Source organism: Vicugna pacos, chromosome 12, assembly GCF_048564905.1.
Source record: "Vicugna pacos chromosome 12, VicPac4, whole genome shotgun sequence".
Lineage (NCBI taxonomy): Eukaryota > Metazoa > Chordata > Mammalia > Artiodactyla > Camelidae > Vicugna > Vicugna pacos.
In genome coordinates this window covers 42,001,482-42,015,337 of record NC_132998.1, presented here as the reverse complement: position 1 = coordinate 42,015,337, position 13,856 = coordinate 42,001,482, and the positions used below count along the sequence as shown (strand labels likewise).

General features: G+C 36.7%; 1 pseudogene; it reads left to right on the top strand.

Annotated features, from left to right (window-relative positions):
• Positions 1-12,037, top strand: part of LOC102540766 (serine/threonine-protein phosphatase 2A 56 kDa regulatory subunit delta isoform pseudogene) — a 37,331-nt pseudogene extending 25,294 nt beyond the window's left edge.
• The last annotated feature ends 1,819 nt before the right edge of the window (positions 12,038-13,856 follow it).

Here is a 13,856-nt window from a genome sequence, read left to right as displayed (position 1 = left end):
AAAATGTAATATATAAAAGTCATCCAAAGATTTTAAAAGAGTTATTTTGGAAAAAACAAGTTTTCATGCCAAGGAGCTTTATATGCTGTGTGGTTACATGAGGATTTAATGGTCACTTTGGCCATAGAATCATGAAATGCTAGCAATGGAGGTAATTTGGAGATTTTCATACCTGGATGAAGTAGTAGTATCATTCTGTTTCAGGACCATAAGCAGTATCCCTCAGACTAGAAAGTTATCTTAAATAAACTATGCTTTTAACCGTAAGGGGCAATCCAAGTGAAGGAAACTGACTAGATTAGGGAAATTACATTTACTGATAAAGAGCGCATTAACTTTTTACGGAAGGCGATACACCCTTCTCCAACATATAGGCCAGAAAAACTGCAGCTCCTTTGAAAACTACCTTTATTTTGTTCCCCAAATTGCAGCTTAGTCTCAAGCTTTCACCTACTGTTTCTTCTGACACTTCAGTGGTAAAGGAGGAGCTATCAGCCGCAGCAATATTTTTCTTTTTCCTACAGAGTCAACCATAAGAGTAAGTAGAATTTAATTGCCACCTAGGTGACATGATTTGTTAAAAGCCCTCCATCCTAAAATAGATATCCCACCTGTGAGTGGAGGCCTAAGGTTCTTACTTCATACTCACTTTTCAGGTAAGATGGTAAGACTCCCGAAAGCCCCAGAGAAACGCAAATAAACTGTCACTGATCCTTCTTGGATTATCATGTAGAGCTTGGAGCCTTTTATTTTCTGCCACTTGTGGGAGTCACAAATCTATCCTGGTAGAAGCTCATGAAATCTGCATTAACCTCTGTAGACATATTTTCTTTCAATTAAAGAGAGCTGTTGAATGTTGAAAGAAGATGCTTCATAAAGTCTATTGCTCTTAACTATTAAGCAGATCATGAACATGGGAAAAAGGACACTCCCAACAAGTAGACAAGGACCATACTGAGAGCCCGAGAAGGGCTCATAAGTATGAACAAATGTGACTTTCATGAAGTGAAGACTTGAATTTTAATGGAACTTGTCCTGTATTCTCAATAATTAGAACATTCAGCGATGCAGTAACTTAAATTTACTTAAAATTGACACATTTTGTCCAATTGTCTGAGCCATGGTTCATGCCAAATCTATGGATTTAAAATTATCAAATTAATCGTCTTTTCAATTATCTGAATTGTTTCAGCATTTAAAAATAGACAGATTTTCATAGAACACCTCTATTTAACAACACTGCTCAAAACTGACTTGTAAGGCAATATTAAGAAAGGGACATTCCTAGAATGTAGAGCACTTACTAAATAACTGATAAATCAATGACATTCAGCTGTGTTGAACAGTTTAAATTAACAGTGTTTATTTTTTCTATTCTCCAGAAATTTTGTATTATGGTTATATTACCTGTGATGGTATCCAAAATAATTTCTGAAACAGTTCATTTTACTATTATCAAGAATCTAGAGGGGGAGGATATAGCTCAAGTGGTAAAGTGCATGAGATACATGCATGAGGTCCTGGGTTCAATCCCCAGTACCTCCTCCAAAAATAAACCTAATCACCTCTCCCCTCACCCCCCACCAAAATAAAATAAATAATTAAAAAAAAAAAAGAATCTAAACAACAGTAATACCAAGAGAGAAAAAAATAATACCCTATCATTTAATTTATTAATTTGAATTGACCTTTCTTTAACTATTTACTAATGTTTACCGCCTATCTGACTTGGCCACATTCCCTCATTTTCTTTTATTTTTGCTAAAATAATATTTTGGGGGCGGCAGATTTATTTTCCTAAAACTGACATAACTACCTCTATCTGTTCATCTACCTAACTCATCACCATCATTTACCTAGTTTGAAACTTCTAGGGTTGCATGAGCCTAGAAGGGTACTTAATCAAAGTAGTCATTTTGTCATTTGTTAGTAAAGCTATTAAACCCAACTGTTTTCGTTCTACTGTGCACCCTAAGTACATCATCAGAGGGAGTCTTCTTTAATGGTATTTCTTTGAATTCATATATTTTTTGAATTTCCAAGGTGAATTGCAGACACAGAATTAGGTTCTAAACGAACAACACTGATTTGTGTTTTTGTCGTTGATATTAACCAGCAATAAAAATTTGAACAAATTTTTTAAACTTTCTGGCATTTCAGATTCATAATTGGTTCAGGATGTTCAATAAATCCTTTGATTTAAATGGCGTTTGCCAAAGAACAAGTTTTCTTTTATCTTAGAGGAAAATGTTATTTCTTTTATACTAATCAATGGAAAGTTTAAAGATAAAATTGGTTATCTTGAGACTATCAAATCTCTATACATTGTTTTTTAAGTATATAAAGTCCCTAAATTCAAGCTTAATATCTGACAGTTACAGTAAAGTTTGCAAAGAGCAAAAACATACTACAAATAAGTGTTCCTGAAACTCTAATTTTATGTAGATTAAATCTGAAAATCCTGTGAGTGCAACATAAAAATTGACCTCAGAATATTATTTATCAGATCTTTTAATTCATAAAAAATTTCATTTTACATAGAGACCCAGTGGAGAAAAACATTACATTTTGAAATAAGACAAAACACCAACATATAAATGCACTAATTGGTTTCAAAAAGAGTAAGTGACTAGATTTTTTTTTTAATGTGTGAATTTAATTGATATATTTCTCTTCAGCCAGATAACATTGAGAACTTGTGAGCTGGAATTGATGTAGGGGACTCCTTGGAACTATGTGTGAATGTATGTATGTGCATAATTTACTCTCTTCATTGCCTTTGCTCATTCTGACTCAATCAGCCATCACCAAGATTTCTGACACTTTGTAGGTATTTGAGTAAACACTTTAATTTCTCTGTTGGAATATATATCAAGGCTTATATCAATAACCTCAAACTCTCTAAACATTCAGAGCAAGCCAGTGTGTTCTATATCTGTTGTCTGAAATTTTAAAAATTTAAAAATACATTTTTAAAGTATTCAGTTCCTGGAAAAAGAAAAACAAATAAATTAGAGATTTGGATAATATGGGCTATGAGGGCATGAGGAAAGACTTATATGTTGACATTTGTAGGATTTATGAAAAAAAGCGCACTATGGAAAAGTTGAAACAAAGCTTAACTAAGTGGTAGTTTTTCTCCCTTTCTTGAGTAAGTTTACTTAACTTTATGGAAAGAGGAAGTTAATTCAGCTTACATTTTTAAAATACATTCTTGTATTTTAACAAACTAAATAGATGGCATCATTAGATTTTAGTATTAAAATCCTAGTTTTTAATTAATAAGATGTATATGTCAAGGCTCATATAAAAAGATTATTTATGCAGCTTTTTTTTTTGAAAAACTATAATCCTGGAGTCAATGGAAAGACATGTATGGTGACCTCTGTAAGCCTGACCAGGCAACAGGAAGTTGGCTGGAGCTTGTATTTTTCAATCCAACTATAACAGTATTGAAATAAACTACAAGAGCAGTGAACAGCCAAGGAAAATCTACACCTTCTCTCTCATTTCCTAATCTATGGCCTTTCCAACTTGGATAAATGAGAAATTTTGGAATTTTACTGACATACAGTGATTCTCAGTTGTTCCCCATTCTGATTGCACATTAGAATCACTTAGTTTTTTTTTTTTTTTTAAATACTGATTTGTGGAAACTGCCGAACACTTATGAGAGACTCTCTGAGAGTGGAGCTCAGGAATAAGCAAACTACTCCCCCAGTGATATTAACAAGCAGCCAGACTTAAAAGCTAATAATTTAGATAAACATAAATAACGAATAATAGTGTTCAGAAAAATTGGGCTTAGGAGTTCACTAACAAGGTCAGAGTTTTGCTCCATTTCGACTATGTGACCCCTTTAAGCGAACTGTATAACTCTAGCCTGAGACACCGCCTCTGTGAAGTGGGAATAATAGTCATTCCTACTTGACAGAGTTGTTGTAAGGATTTAATGCAGTTTCTGAAAGGAGTCCATGCACCACCTGCATCAGTGTTAACCGGAATACATTAAAAACATCAATTCCTAGACCCATACCATATCTACCACAAGAATCCAAGAGCCTAGTATATGCATTTTCAATGAACTTTCCAGGTGATTCTTTTGCATAATGACTTGTAATAACCATCATTTTAATGAGTAACAGAAGTAGTCATTAGCGGAATACCCCAGACATATTAAGCACCCAGCACATGTAAGCTCTAAGCTGATAAATGTAACTTTAGGGTTTGTTGGTGTTTTCCAATCTTTCCAAAATATTCACTGAAAATTTAAAAATTCATTAATCAACCAAAAATATTCCACACTTATTGCCAAACTACCAGTTTGGCAGATTTGGGGTTGGGGTTTTAAAAGGTGATCATATTATGCAGTAATTCAAATTTACAACTTTTGGACTCCTTTGATGTACTGAGTTTGTAAGTTTTGTTTCTTTCTCAAGTAATTGAAATTAGGAAAAAACTTTAGACTTCCAGGCTGTGGTTGAATACAATGAATAAAACGTAGAAGCATCTTAGATGTTCAAATTCTTTTAAAAAGTGAGAAAAATATTTCATATGAAAAACTTCTAATTATCTAAATTCATTTTTAGATTAATTTTAATATAGTCACATATTCTAGATAATCACTTTGTAGCCATATGCATTGTCAATGGACTCATAATGAGGAGGTGATAAACAACAGTGGCTAAGAGCATGGACTTTTGAATTACACAAACCTGAGACAGAATCCCCTCTCTGTCACTTATTACTTATCTGACTTGGACAAGTTATTAACCCCCACTGCCTCATATGCTGTTAGGTTTAGTAATTGTTCTTATATGATTGTTTCACTTATTAAATAAGATAATGGAATGTCCATGAAGTCACTGCACCATGCCTCACAGTTGCTCAGAACATGCTGTTTACGTGTGAGCACGATTTTAGGTGCTGAGACTACATAAATAATCTGTAAATTAAAGGAGATTGGTTAGTTTTGTTTTCTTTTCTTATCATCCCAGGTGCCTCTTCTTTGGAATCTAGACAACTTAGTCTCACTCTCTGGCCTCCTCTTCTACCCTCCATTAAATATGATTTAATTACTCAGCTTATAAGGAAACGTTATTAATTTGTTAAAGTTAAGTGTCAATAGATGAAACTGAATGCCTTTCCTAGGTCACTTAAATTGATGAATTGAGAAAAATTCAATAATTTCTCTATTGGTTTGGCTTGCATGGTGATCAAACTTAGATTTTTTTTTTCTGTTTCTATTTTTCTGTAATAGATTGATAGGCAGTTTCATTAAGGGATGAATCAGCTGATACATTTTGAATTACATTATAGATTCATTTACATAATCAGTTCTATCAAAAATAAACTTGAATTTTTCACAAAATTGACAAAATTAGTTTTTTTCTTGTATTTCTTGGAAATGTAAGCTAGATCATTGGGTCAAATTGGTAAAAGCTGTTAAAGTTATTATGAGTGCAGACACATTACATAAAAATCCTAGACTGCTTTACAACCTATGAATGCCTTGTCAGGATAGTGCCAGCTCGAACATTATCATTTATTCCTTGTTATTTTTAAGTCTATGTGGACATAACTGACTTCCTTGTGTGCCCTCATTTCAATAAGCTGTTTGTCTTGAGTATACTGTGAAGAAAAGTATTGATTTAACGGATTGAATTACTGTTCTCCAACTATTCCAAATTCCCAGTGCTTTTACAATCCAGATACTATTTCGCTTTGAAATCACAAATGGAGAAATTGTAAGCAATTTAAATAAAACTGATTAAAATTTTACATTATATTTTATACGGTAAGACCAATAAATTGACCCATCAAGAATGTTGCCATGGTGCACAGAGTTAATTTCTTAAGGTACCAAAATGGTGTTTTTGTACCTCTGCAATGTTAATCTCTAGGACTCCTAAAACATGAGAGGCTAAAATAGTAAATTTTTTTTTTTTACTTTTTAAAAAAAATCACATAAATTATGAGATTTAAAAAAATGAAGCAGTGGCATGGGGATTGTTGTTTGTGTTAAGTAAAAGTATGCCTTGTAAAATCTTTTAGGTATTGTGAGAGTGATGTGTAAAATTTCATTGCCACAGTTATTACATTTGCTGATGAAAATCAGAAAAATGGTGAAAAATTAATTACTTATAATAAATTTAGTATTCACAGCAATACAATTTACATTAAAAAATATAAATTTGAAAGAATAAAATACATTATCAAAATAATTTAACAAATGTCATTTTCTCACAAAACAAAATACTAAATGTTAGAGTGACACTGTGTGAATAGTATTCATGACAGCTATTTTTAGTAGTGCATCAGATCACTACTTATTAAGTATTTACTTATTTGGTGATGTGTTGATAATGTGTAGCTTTATCAACATTAAATTGATATGTCCAGTTGATGGAAAAAATATTCCAAAATATCTTTTTATTTTTCAAGGATGATCAATTTAGGTTGCCTTAACTAAAAGGGCATTTATATTTTTAAATCAATTTCGTAGGGAACACACGACTCAGATTCATCATTGCCCAAATTAATTCAGACCTTCTGTTGTAGCATCCCATGGCAGAAAAGAGTTCATCCATTTAGTAAAATGGCCAACAAAAAACAGCCGTGGGTCTAATCTGGAATTCTAATTTCATTAAGAATAAGCTTGATCTATTTGGTCAAGTAAGTAAAAACACTAGATTTATACTTAAACGGTCTTTTGACACTCTCAAAAATCAGATTTTGATTTGCCTGAGTGAAAATTTGAGGCGTGTAGTAGACTAACAAGTTGAGCCATGGTAATTTGCAGCGCTGAGAGGAAAGAGAAGAACTTGCTTTAGGCAAAATCATGAAGCCAAGCTTTTCAGTCTGAATCTTTCCAGCTCTTGTGTGTGACTTCTCCTGGTGTTCTTTTAACATTCCTTAGGTGCCCAGCAAACTCTCCTTACTACAATATTTGAAAGGATTATCTCATTAATAGTCAAAGTTAAATTAGCAAACAGTTATTATTATCACTTATTTGATAGCAATTTGATATAATAGAGAATATTTTGAGAGGATGCTTTTTGACTACTCTGTTTACAATAAATTAGCAAAAAGTTACAGGGTAGAAATACGTACTTTGGATCATGAATTTAACCAAACAAATCTCTAACTATTACAGAGACTTCAAATGCACACTAAAGTCGTCGAAATTTTCTTGACTATTAGTAACAAATTTTCTAAATGTTTTTCCAAAATAATTGATTATTCTGAGTGATTTTTAAAGGCTATTAATGAGGTCATGACTGATTATCAAATCATGGTGGATAAAGATACCACATGTAATAAACAAAATTTTTGTGCCCAGTTACATATGATTTAGAGCCTAAGAAATTGTTGCGAATAGAAGTTAAAATTGCATTAACATGATTTAAAAATTTTTAGTTTGTATATTTATTCAAATGAGAAAGCTTCTTTATTGTAATTCTATAAAAAGCTAAGGTTATAGATTTTTTCATTTAGGGAAAAACATTGCTTATTCTATTAGCAGAGATCGGTTTGCCCTTTTGAAAATAACTGTCTTAGGCTGATTTATGAATCAAATAAATTAATTTTTAAGGAATTATTCTTCTTAGATGTATTTCTTTATTAATAGTATAATTATTTGTAGGTAAGGAATTGTAATTCAAGAATAGATCCAATGTGTTATAAAGAAAGGTGTAAACCCTCAAAACCTTTCAATAGTAGTAATTGTTAAAATGTAAGATGGAGTTTCTTAAGGCATTTATTTTCTAATACTAGGGAATAACTTCTGCCAACTATTGTTACCATCTCATGTGGTCCCATAATGACCAGTAACACACAATCGAAAGATTATAGATATAATCTGTAGTCAAAACCAGACTACTTTAAAAGAGAGACAGTGGTAAAAGAATTTAGACCATTATTTTAACTTTTTAGATATATACTCTTATTCACTGATAAAGTTAAAAAAGTGTAAAATAACAGTGCTTAAGTGTAGTAGAATACAAATATATTTAAAAGTTGGAGGGAACTATATAGTTCCCAGATAAATATATATATATATTTAAAAATGTGACTATAGGACATGTCAGGCAGTTAAACAAATTTGGGATATTTCATGGGAGAAAAAGATGCATGTAATATTTTAAGGTTTTTTTCCCCAAATAGTTGGGAAGATACAAGAAAGAAATGGATAGATTATTATTCAATAAGAAAACTGACTTAGATGAAATTACAATGAAAGTTTTTTTTAAACATCTGTTTGCAATAGAGTTTAAAACCTTGGTGATTGAAAATGGATGGCCTTTATCTCTGTGCAGTATTTCAGATACTGTATTTCCTTGGTGAAGTGAGGGAGGATGTTGAGAGAAAAATTCTCTACCTCTCTTCCACAACTTTGAGTATATCACAAATTTAATATTTTAACTATTTTTGCAATAGCTCTCACTTGTGAGTGCTAACAGCCTCCATTGCTTTATTTATGCATTGGTTTTTGATGATTTTTATACATTAAAACTGTATTTATCTATAGTCAGATTGATTGTAGGTAATGTTGGCCATTGTGGTTTAAGCTGTAGTAACACACAGTATTTTGAAAGTATAGACTTGGTTTCTAAATACTGCATATTCACTGTCATTGTTAACCCTTAAACAACAATTAAAGTGATCAGTTCCTGTATATTAAACTTAATGAGCACGTGCCTCATGAAAATTTTCATTTAATAGAGAAAATAATGAGAATCTTATCATTGCATCTTTGATTCAATCATTTTAAAGACCTGGTTATTTAGGGTATTGTTTTTACTCCTATTAGAACATGAAATTTGAACATGGTATATTCTTTATGTGGTTGTATTTTTCTAGGAGTGTATACAACTTACATACTTTCTCACATAGTGAATTTAACTTTTGGATAATTTTTCAAAGAGAATGTCTAGAGAGAGTGAAATGGGAAGCTGAAGCAACTGTTCAGATAAAAAACTACTTTGGTCTCAAATATGTATGTTTTTCAGAACAGATGTTCACGTCCAATTATCCAGAAAATGGCCTCAAATCTACATTTCAATCTCAGTGTTCAAAGTAGAACAGAAAAGCATCTCAGAAGATTTTGGGATTAATGAAGTGATTTCTACTCTGGACTTAAACTGGGGTGAGCATGATGAGCAGATTCATGAGGTGGAAGGGACTTGAATTTTGGGACTGTGTGACCTTGTTCTCTTAATATCTTTACATGTTGAAACTCATATTTTTGACCTTTAAATGTTAAGGAATTTAAATAAAATAAATGTAAACCTAAAATTCTAAAAGGCAAGTCTTTTTTTTTTTTGAGAGAGATGAGATTCTCTAATAAGCAAATAAGATTTTAAGGTATTTAAATAATCTAAACACTTGCACAAAATCTCTAATGAACTATAATTTTCAGAGGATGTTATGTATAAAATATACATTAAGGATATGTAACCAAAACCAGTTCAGAAGAGGAACACAAACTAGGAAGGCAGTGAGATAGGAAAGCTAAAGCCAAGAACAAGTGGAGGTGTGGAAGCTAAAAACAGTGCTAAGGATACACACCTCTCTCTCAGCTACATAAATACATGTGTACATATATATACACACACAGAGAGAGGCTATACATATACAGACACATGGATATATGCATACACACACACAAATACACACATATATCTGGCCGAGGAGACCCAGCCTAGCCCCAGCCACAACCCCAGCCCCAGCCCCAGCCTCAGCTGCAGTCATCCAAGAGTCCTGGCAACAGCCGCTGCCCCCCAGGCAGCTCAGCAAGATCAAGCACCCAGGTACCCAAGTACCCAGCTGCAAAGTGGCTCCTGCTTTCCCCTCGGCAAGAACCGGGAGCTGGAGAAGCTTTCTGCCACAGAAGACTCGCCAACCCAGGATCCGGAGGTGTTTATTCAGAAGCTGCACCAGTGCTGTGTCCTCTTTGACTTTGTGTCAGACCCACTTAGTGACCTCAAATTCCAGGAGGTGAAGCAGACAGGGCTCAGAGAAATAGCAGAGTACTTCACCCACAGCTGCGATGTTGTCACCGAGGCCATTCACCCTGAGGCCGTCACCATGTTTTCAGTGAACCTCTTCCAGGCTCCGCCACCTTCGTGGAATCCCACTGGGGCCGAGCTTGTCCCCGAGGAAGACGCCTGGTTCCATCTCCAGCTCCTGTATGAGTCTCTCTCATGTTTCCTTGAATCTCCCAATTTCCAGCCAAACATTAGCCCAGAAGTACACTGACCTGAAGTTTGTCTTTGCTCTCCTGGACCTGTTAACAGTGAGGACCCTTGAGAGCTGGACTTTCTCAAAACCATCTTGTATCGCATTTATGGCAAGATTTTAGGGCTCCGGACTGCCATCTGTAGGCAGATCAGCCACATCTTCTACAAGTTCATCTATAAGACGGAGCATCACAGTGGGATTGAGCACTTCTGGAGCTCCTGGGCAGCATCAGCAATGGCTTTGCCTTCTCCCGAAGGAGGAGCGCAAGATGTTCCTCATCTGTGTCCTGCTCCCCTTCACAAGGTCAAGTCCCTGAGTGTCTCACCCTCAGGTGGCATACTGCCTGGTACAGTTCCTGGAGAAGGAAAGTAGCCTCACTGAGCTGGTGATTGTGGGACTTCTCAAGTTCTGGCCCAACACCCACAGCCCCAAGGAGGAGATGTTCCTGAATGAGCTAGAAGAGATTCTGGATGCCACTGAACATTCAGAGTCCAGCAAAGTGATAGAACCACTCTTCTGCCAGCTTGCCAAGTGTGTCTCCAGTCCCCATTTCCAGGTGGCAGAATGTGCTGTTTATTATTAGAACAATGAGTACATCATGAGCCTGGTAAGTGACAGTCCTGCCCAGGTCCTCCCCATCATTTTCCTTGTCCTCTACAGGAACTTCAAGAGCCACTGGAACAAGACAATCTGTGGGCTGACCTACAACGTGCTGAAGCTGTTTATGGAGATGAGTCAGAAGCTGTTTCATGACTGTACCGATGAGTACAAGGCAGAGAAACAGAAGGACCGGTTCTGAATGAAGGAAAGAGAACAGATGTGGCAAAATATTGATCCCCAGTGTCCCATGTTCCGAGCTCCTCCACCACTGCCTCCTGTGTACTTGATGGAAACTGAGACCCCCCGCAGCAGAGAACATCCAGCTTCTGAAGAGGACGGTGGAGACAGAGGCCGTGCAGATCCTGAAGGACATGGAGAAGGAGAAGGTGCTGCTTCGGCGGCAGTCAGGGCTGCCCCTGGACGGGTACATCATCACGGCACTGGAGGTGCACAAGCCAGCGGAAGACAGTCTAACTGCCAGCCAGGAGGCTCTCGGACCTCTTCACCTTCCTGCCGCAGGAGGGTGGGACCCTGCGAGACCCTGCCCTCGCCCTCCACCCTCTGCTCCCCACTGGCTCGCATGGGGCCAAGGCAGTGCCTCTCTCCTCTAGTGAGGGGGGTATGGCACTTGAAGCAGGGACACCCACAGAGTGGCCCCCCTTCTTCCCCAGATATGTCCGTGCCGGTTGGTACAGACAGGCTGAGCACCGCGATGCTCAATGCTCAGACCACTTGGGATGCCTGGTCCCCTCCTGCTCCTCCCCCTGCAGCTACCTGAGGCTGCTCTGAGAAATACACCCAGGAATACACACGCTTCTCCCCTCTGCCCTGCAGCCTCATTTGAACTCCGGGTGTCTCTCCCCATCCCCTGCAGGCATATAAACAGCAGCAGCAGATGATTCTCACTACAGTTACTGTCAAGCCCCACTGGCCCCTGGAGCCAGTTAGTTGGAGGAGAGCCACCCTCAAGAGCACAAACAGGCCCCCAGCCCCCGCAGTGTGCAGGCTAACGGGGCTGCAGTATTCCTCTTACTTCCTGCTGACCAAGGCAGCGTGGGAGGCAGGAGAAACGCAGAGGCTCCGGACAATAGGAGATGAATACAGGGCCCTACTCCCTGTCCCCTCTGTGGTGAGCAGCCGCCCTGGGATCACTGACATGGAAGGGGCCTCCCTGGGACTGGCTGCTTTCCTGTGATGGTGGTTCCAAAGCGAGGAGGAAGGAAGCAGGGAGCAGTGCCCTAAGCATGGCTCCCCCTACACCTACTTATTTCCTTGTTTGTGATGACGGTGAGCAGGGCGGGCAGTCCCTCCCTTGTCCCTTTCAGGCACCTTGAAAGGGCAAGGAGCTGGGGAGGACCAGATCCAGGTTCTGGGGCACAGGCAGTGCAGCTTTTGGCTGGGTAGAAAAGGTACTTTATTCTCTCCGGAGTGACACCTGCTAAGGTGGGTTGGGCTTGGGTTCATGTCTCTGTATGTACAGAATTAAATAAAGTGGATCTCTGAGCAAACGAGGGAGAGATGTAGATACACACATATGTGCAATGATGCCATGATTCTGGAGCACATAGAAAAAGATAATACAAAGATATTTCTCTTTGGGGTAAATAAAAAATAATGTTAAAAGCAAATGAAAAGCAAAGAGCAAGAACTAATCAAATTACATTTGTTACAGCCTTTTCCCTCTTGACAAGAATAATCCTGAAATGAACAGAGAAGAAATTCAAAGCAGTAGAAATATGAACATTGAAACTCAAGGTAGACAAAGAGATAAGCAGCCTGTTTCTAAGTCTGAGTAATTTATGTCAGTGCACTGATAAATTTTGTCAGGAATGGAAAAGTTACCAGAGAACAGGGGCTATCGTTTTCCAAAAAAAAAAAAAAAAAAAAATTACGAAAACTGAAGCTCCATGAACATAATAAAGATTCTGAGCAAAACGGTCATTAATATTTACAATGGGACCCTTACAAGCAAATGTTACAAATTTTGGATAAGGTTTATAGAGTAATAGATTAGAATGATAGAAATAAAATATACTTTGAATTTAGAAAGGCATTTACACAATTCTACATGAGATTCTTTTGGGCAAAATACAAAAAAGGTGGGTGGATAACATTTCTAATGGGTAGTGAAGATTGGGACCCCTATTGATCAGGATGAAGGCCTCTGGTAGTGTTTTGAAGGGCCATATCCTTTAACAGCTATGTAACATGGCCAGAAAGAATGGAAACATAACGTTTCGTGATGAGTTTATATTATCTGATTTCCAGCTAACATCCTACAAGGTGAAATTATTCCAATTTCTCAGACGAGGGAACTGGGTTCAAAGAGATAATTTTCCTTCTATCTGGAGGCTAGTAATTGCAGAACTGGGTTTCAGACTCAGGTCTGCATGATCCTTCTGTTGTCTTTCCTATGAGGACAAAAGCCATTTGTGGTAACATGTATCTGGAAAGTTGTGTTAAAACATTGAATGACAAAATCAAGAGCTGGAAAGTGTGAGATCATGGGTCAGAAGAAACAAAATGAAATTCTTTGGAAATTAATATTCAATCTTAAAAGAAATGTCAAAAATCAAGTGAACATGTATGTACAAAATCACAAATCATGTTTTATCAGCAGATGATGTAATAAATATAAAATTTGAGCATGGGCTCTTTTAGTCAATAGTATGGTGATAAAAAATAAGTACAATTTTAGATTGTACTAATGGATATAGTGATGAGGCTAAAGAAGAGAATTACACTGTTTCTTCAACCATTAGAGGACATCGAGAGCAGCGTTTTCAATGCTAATCTTGAACGCCATGTTCTAACTGCCAAATCGACATTGTCATCTAATTGACAAATTGACGTATTGACAAATCGGCAAAGACTGAGTGACGTGTGCCAACTGGACTTCTAGGAGAGCAAGTGCTCTCCCTACCACATCTTGTAATTCATAGATGTTTGTTTCATTCCTACACCATTATTGTGCAGCACGGTTTTTCTATGATAGGTTTATAAAATCTTCCAAA